At 42.9% G+C, this 7,253-nt stretch overlaps 1 non-coding gene across 1 annotated transcript; it reads right to left on the bottom strand.

Moving 5' to 3' along the window:
* Positions 1 to 5,905: 5,905 nt before the first annotated feature.
* On the bottom strand, positions 5,906 to 5,978 carry TRNAR-CCU (transfer RNA arginine (anticodon CCU)). Its single transcript has one exon. It is a non-coding gene; the product is annotated as a tRNA-Arg (tRNA).
* Between the last annotated feature and the right edge of the window lie 1,275 nt (positions 5,979 to 7,253).

A 7,253-nucleotide genomic window follows, 5' to 3' on the forward strand; every position in this document is an offset into this window, starting at 1 on the left:
ATCTATCTATCTATCTATCTATCTATCTATCTATCTATCATCTATTTATCTATCTCTCATCTATCTGTCAATCTATGGTTCAAAGACCTTGCACACATCAGACTTAATCATATTATTGCAAAGGAAAGAAATACAGAAATTTTAGGGGTTTCAAGTACGTCTTTTGACCCCCTGGGGATGGAGCACCAGTGCTCTACCTCTGAGAAGTATAAGGCAGGTAGGGATCATTTTAAGATGCAGCTTAAGGGATTTAGATCAAAGGGAAGGAAGAACTGCATGTCAGTTATCCCATTTCCCCAAGATGGAGATCTCAAAATAAAAATGGATATCATTGTCCATAACAGATGCCCTGACCCTCAAGGCCATGGGAGCATCCCGCTGTAACGGAATCATTCCTTCGGTGTATTTAATTTACGTGAGCTCAAATACGCGTACGTTTGAGTGAGGAGGGAGCCTGACAACTAGGTCTTCCAGCCCACCCCGCGTCCCACAGGAAGACAGGATGGGGACAGAGGAATCTGCTATTTCGCAACTGGGCTTTCTTACACGCTCTCTGTGTAAACATCTCCTCCTGCTGAGTGTGATTCTAGCAGTTTTTCTTCCCGTACAACATGGCTTCCACACGTAAGTCATCACCTTCATCTGAAGCCAGTGGTCAGTTTCAACTCCAGTGCAAGAGCTGGCTGTGCCGAGCTTTCGGGAGACGGGATGGCCCTCTCCAATGCGATTCAGTGTAACAGGGGTCATAAAGATTGGCAAGAGAAAAGTCATCAAGCTGTGGTATCAAGTACTGAAATGTTTGTTAAGGAGACAAGTCAAATATGTAGAAGACTTTGGTGAAGATTGAGACAGCACTGGACTTGTGTCTAGAGAGCCTGGACCATGAGTTGTGCCTCTGAATTACAACACAGGTTCTAACTTCCTGCCCAAGAGGTACAGATTTCTGATGAAAAGGAACTTCCAAGAGTAATTTCGACTCTACATGCTTTTCACCAGTATTCTCCCTTCTGACCCTAACTCTCATGGAAATTATAATGGTTAAGAGCCTGAACTTTGGGGTCAGATGTCAAATTCTAAATCCCAGCTCCAACAACAACTAACATTAATTTGACTAAGCCTCAGTTTCCTCAAATGTAATACTAGTTCTTACCTAACAGGGTAGTTCTGTGGATTAAGTGAGACAATCCGCGTGAAGCACTCAGCACCTGCATTTAATGTAATGCAATAGATGTTTACTCTGATTATTCAGGAAGCAGAAGCAATCCAATGCATTGGCTATGTGCCACTGATTTGTGGGAAGAACAAAGGACTGGTTCTGTGCTCTGGATCCAAAGCAATGAAAAAGTTTCAAAAACATATTTGTTTTTTACTCTTTCGTCTGCTATGTTCTCTATACCTAACTTCTAAACGATTTAAATATACATGTTTCCTATGCAACTATTCACACAATGGATTCGGTGAATATCTGTTGAGCACCTACTGTGTGCCAACCTAGGGGCTGGCAATGCAGAGGGAAGGCAGTCTGAACAGGGGGGAGGGGACGGACACATAAACTGGGAGTGATGAGCCAGAGTAGGGAATGGAGTGATGGGGGTACCTGAATGGATTGAGGTGCAGAAAGTGCTGAATGGATTAAGGAGGGTTTCTGGGATGAGAAAGGCATCAAGGTAAGAAACAGTAGGGAACGTTGGGGCAACCACAAGGAAGTCAGGTTGCCAGAGTGGAAATCTGTGCCAATCTGCGAATGGTGGGAAGAGGCTGATCCTGGAGACTTTCCTGCTCCACCGGGGCCCTTTAACCTTCACCATGAAGGCTGTGGGGAGCCACTGATTGACTATATATTCTCATCAAGATGGATCATTCTGTGTGGAGGACGGATTGGAGGGGGAGACCTGAGGTGAGGGTCTGCGGACAGGACCACTGCGGCCACAGGAGCGAGCGCTGGGGAGGGGATGTGGGTAGTTCCCCTGGGGAAGGAGAGAGGCAGGGCCACAGAGAAGTGAATACTAGGTGAACTCAGTAGGACTTGTGATTGCTGGGGTGCAAGTGAGGGGAAGGGAGAGTTGGGGGCGACTCCCAGCCGTCTACGTCTAGTTTAGACAACTGAGAAAACGGCGGTGCCACCCACTGGGATATTTTTAAAATAAAAGAGGAAGAACATGTTTTGAGGGGGGAAGATGATTTTGCTCCTTTTGAAAGAACTTCCTAGACCTTACAGTCTAGGAAGATAATGATTCAAGTGTGCTTTTCTCTCATTACATCTGGAATTCAATAATCGAAAAAGTTATTTGTAATAGCAAAATCTTCAGAAAGCATGTCTAAACAGGAAGTTGCATAGTCGCATATTCTCAGCCAGAACCAAGCAATATCCAAGCTTAAATGACCTTCATGATTTATCGTAGGCAGGGGGAGAATCTTTGAAAAAATATTAAGAGGGAGGCTGGATAAAGGAAAACCAAATATAGTAATACTAGTTAAAAAAATATAAAAATCCTGACTTCAGGTATTTTCCACCTTTTCTCTGACATTTAATCATACGCATTTCAACCTCTCTTCCCCCCCCCCCCCGCCCCCATTATCCTGTGATGAAGATTCTAGAATAACTGGTGAATAGCAAAAAATGAAGTCAATAGAAGGAAGAGGAAGAAATAGAGCTTGAATAATGCATAAATTGACAATTCACCCACTTACATCAGATAGAGGTTGGAGTACCTAGTATGCAAGCCTGGGAGAAGTTAAGAAAGAATCTAAGGATATAGCCACAAATGAGCAAATCTATGGACTCAGACCCTTGTGTTTCTCTGCGTGGGTGAGCTCCGTAAACTGCCTACGTGTCTTTCGAATTTCATGTCTTTTAGATTTAGTCATCTTATTTTGGGGGTGGGCTCTGAATAGTGGTGAGAGACGGTTTCGCCCCCAAATCTGGTTAAATAAGAAACTGAAAGCGGATTGGAGAAGAGGCATACACGGGCCTTTGCTGGACATGGGTCGTCCAGCAGCGCCAGGCCGGCACACAAAGGACTTCTTAGAGCTATCACTTGACAAAGTGCCAGGGAGAGGGCTGACGTCAGCGGGGAGATGGCAGCGGGTGGGTGTCCCCCGGACGACTTCCTCCCCTTCCTCTCCCTGCCAGAACCTGTAATCCCTGCCCGGGCAATTCCAGCTCTGGGTGTTTCTTAAGCAACTAGAGCAGGTCCTGCCAGTGTGAGGGGTTGCTACCTTTTATAAATTGTATTCCAGGGCGGCTGCTCGTGACTTTTTCTCATGATTCCGTATCGCTGCCTCACCTGTGCCTTTGATTTCTCCCTCCTCCAGCTCCTTGTAACCCTCACGTCTCTCTGTGTAGTTAGTACCTAGAAAATGCAGTGGTGTTTTCTAATTAGCTCCTCTGCGAAGTGGAGCACTTTCTTAGTTAAGTGCTGTCACATTCTCCAGTGGTGTCTCAGGTCTGTGTCTTACTGCCCAGCGGTGCGGGGAGGTTTTCGGGACGGGGAGGAAATCTGTCCGCTGCTTCCTCTGTAAGCATCCTCCTGACCTCCGTCTCCCTTCCCTCCAGCCACACACGCAGCAGGTATTCAACAAATGCTGTGGACGGTGAAGCGGTGCCTCCAATAGGGGTATCTCCTAGTTAAAAAATTTAAAAAGTCATATGTCAAAGCACTGAACATAAAGTTTCTATGAGAAATGAAAACAAGCCCCTCCCCCTCAGAGGAGGCCTGGGCAATATTCACAGAAAGGATGTAACAGTGACTCTTGGTAAGAGCTTGCTATGCACCAGGCACCGTTCCAGACCCTTTACATGTATCATGACATAGTCCTCAAAGTAATCTGCTTATTATTATCCTCATTTTGCAAAGGAGGAAACAGAGGCACAGAAAGTTTAAATTACTTGCCCAAGATCGGAATCAGATTTCAAGTTCAGGCAGTTTGACTCCAGAATCACGGTTACATTGCGCTTGGTGTCCCATTTAAATCTGTTTCCACCGACAAGATCATTCTCCTATCATTTCTCCTAGAAGACTTATAGTTTCGTCGTACATTTAGATCGACAGCCATCAGGAATAGATTTTTGTGTCTGGTGTGAGGTCAAAATTGATTTTCCCCTTTGGGATCCCTGGTCAATAGCACACTATTTATTAAAAAGACCCATCCATCATTTTCCTACACTGTGGTAATGTCACCTTTGTCATAAGTCAAGTGACCTTATACATATGACCAGGTTTTAGATTCTCTATTCTGTTCTATCGCTCTATTTATCTTTGTGCTGAAATTACATTGTCTTAATTACTATAGCTTAATATTTCTTTCTTTTTCAAAAAATTAATTAAATTATTTATTTTGGCTGCATCGGGTCTTCGTTGCTGCGTGCGGGCTTTCTCTAGTTGCAGCAAGCGGGGTCTACTCTTCATTGCGGTGCACGGGCTTCTCATTGTGGTGGCTTCTCTTGTTGCGGAGCACGGGCTCTAGGCATGCGGGCTTCAGCAGCTGTGGCGCACGGGCTTAGCTGCTCTGCGGCGTGTGGGATATTCCTGGACCAGGGCTCGAACCTGTGTCCCCTGCACTGGCAGGCAGATTCTTAACCACTGTGCCACCAGGGAAGCCCCATTTGCTGTAGCTTTTTTAAAAAGATACTTAGTTAAGATTTTTACAGATATTTAGTTAAGTTTCCTCTATCCCTAGTAAGCGAAGACATAAAATTATTCACAAATGGGTGTTGAATTTTATCAAATGGTATTTCTACATCTATTGAAATGATCATGGTGTTTCTTCTTCATTCTGTTAATTGGTGAATGACATTGATTGAATTTTCTGTATTACTTTTAAAAATTGTGGTAACATATACTTAACACAAGATTGACAGTTTTAACCATTTTTAGGTGTATAATTCAGTGATATTAAATACCTTCCCAATGTTGTATACTATTCAATTCCAGAACATTTTTGGCATCTTGAACAAATACTCTGTGCCCATTAAATAATAAATTCCCATTCCCCTCTTCCCTCAGCCCCGGTAACCTCTATTTTACTTTCTGTCCATATGAATTTGATTATTCTAGGTTTCTCATGTAAATGAAATCATCCAATATTTGTCCTCTTGTCTGACTTATTTCACTTAGTATAGTGTCCTCAAGGTTATCTATGTTGTAACATGTGTCAGAATTTCATTCCTTTTTAAGGCTGAATAATACCCTCTTGCATGTATATACTACATTTTGTTTATTCATTCATCTGTTGATGGATTTTTGGATTGTTTATATCTTTTGACTGTTGTGAATAACGCTACTATAAACATGGGTGTACAGGATCTGTTGGAATCAATTCTTTTGTGTTTATACCTAGAGGTGGAATTGCTGGATCATATAGTAATTCTATGTTTAACTTTCTGAAGAACTGTCAAACTGTTGTCTACAGTGGCTGCACCATTTTACATTCCCACCAGCAATACACAGGAGTTCCAATTTCTCCACATCCTTGTCAACACTTGTTATTTTTTGTTTCTTTTTTATGAGCCATCTTATTTAGGGTGTGAAGTGATATCTCATGGCTTTGATTTGCATTTCCCTAATGACTAGTGGTGTTGAGTATCTTTTCATGTGCTTATTGGCTATTTGTACATTTTCCTTGGAGAAATGCCTAAGTCCTTTGTCCATTTTTGAATTGGGGTGTTTGTTTTCTTGTTGAGTTGTAGGCATTTTTAATATATTCTGGATATTAACCTTTTACCAGATACATGACTTGCAAGCATTTTCTCTTATTCTGTGGGTTGTCTTCTCATTTTCTTTTTAAATATTTATTTATTTTTATTTATTTATTTATTTTGGCTGCGCCAGGTCTTAGTTGCCGCACACAGGATCTTTAGTTGTGGCATGTGGACTTTTAGTTGCGGCATGCTTGTGGAATCTAGTTCCCTGACCAGGGATCGAACCCAGGCCCCCTGCATTAGGAGTGCAGAGTCTTACCCACTGGACCACGAGGGAAGTCCCCTCATTTTCTTGATAGTATCCTTCGATGCACAAAAGTTTTAAAATTTGATGAAGTACAACTTACCTATTTTTTCTTTTTTTTAGAATTGAAGTATAGTCGACATACAACATTATTTTAGTTTCGAGTGTACACCATAGTGACTTGACATTTGAATACGTTGTAAAGCTCTTAAAACCCTGACTCAGACTGCATCCTCCTCCTGTTCACGACCCTCCAGGACCCTCAGAATGAAGTCCAGCGCTTCAGCCCGCCGTTCCAGGCATGACTTTGCTCATACTCTCCATTCCTTCAGACACAAGAAGGAACCCAGGTTTCCTGGGTCTTCCCGGCTCAGTCCCACCTCCCAGCTTTTACACCCGGTGGTCCCTCTGCCTGAAACACTCCTCCCACACTCCATTGCACTGGCTGTCAGAAACGGGATGCCACCCAGGAGAACCTCACAGGCCTGGGCACAGGGGCCTGGGCTGCAGAGATGTGAGCGGGTGCCCCTCTCTTGTGGCTTTAGGATTTGGGTGGAGGTCAGGGCGGGCGAAGGCCTGGAGAACGAGGAAGGTCTGTCAGCCCAGCTGCTGCCATCGGAGACCATGAGCAGAGCGGGGCCAGTTGACAGTCCCTATTCAGGCTCTGGTGTGGGTCAGCAAGCCCCTCAGACCTGCCTCTGTGCAGGACAGTGATTCCTCTGGGGCCTTACCAGCCCTGTCACCTCAGGTCCCACCCAGCCACCTGGAGCTGCTGAGCCGATCTCTTAATATCATTTAAAGTCTATAGAATTGATAGTGATGTTTCCTTTTTCATTCCATTCTTGATTTTGGCAACTTTTGCATTCTTTTTTCTTGATTGGTCTTGTTAGGTGTTTATTCTTATTATCTTTTTAAAGAGGCAACTTGATTGATTTTCTTTCTTGTACATTTGTTTTCTATTTCATTAATTCACATTGTTATTTTTATTGTTTCTTACATTTTTGGATTCAGTGTACCGTTTTATGTACTAACTGCTTGAGATGGATGTGTAAATAGTTGATTTTCAGCCTTTTCCTTTGGCTAGTAGATGCACTTAACATGACACATTTTCCTTTAGGCATAATTTTAGCCACATTCTGAAGGTTGATGTCTATTTCCATTATAGTATAATTCAAAATATTTTCTAATTTTTTTGTGATTTATTCTTTGACTCAGGGTGGATTTTTAAAAATATTATTTTAAAAGGTGACTTGCTCAATTTCCAAACATTCAGGTGTTTCACTGTGGTCAGCAGATATGCTCTGAATT

The sequence above is a fragment of the Eschrichtius robustus genome, chromosome 14, assembly GCF_028021215.1.
Source record: "Eschrichtius robustus isolate mEscRob2 chromosome 14, mEscRob2.pri, whole genome shotgun sequence".
Classification (NCBI taxonomy): Eukaryota; Metazoa; Chordata; class Mammalia; order Artiodactyla; family Eschrichtiidae; genus Eschrichtius; species Eschrichtius robustus.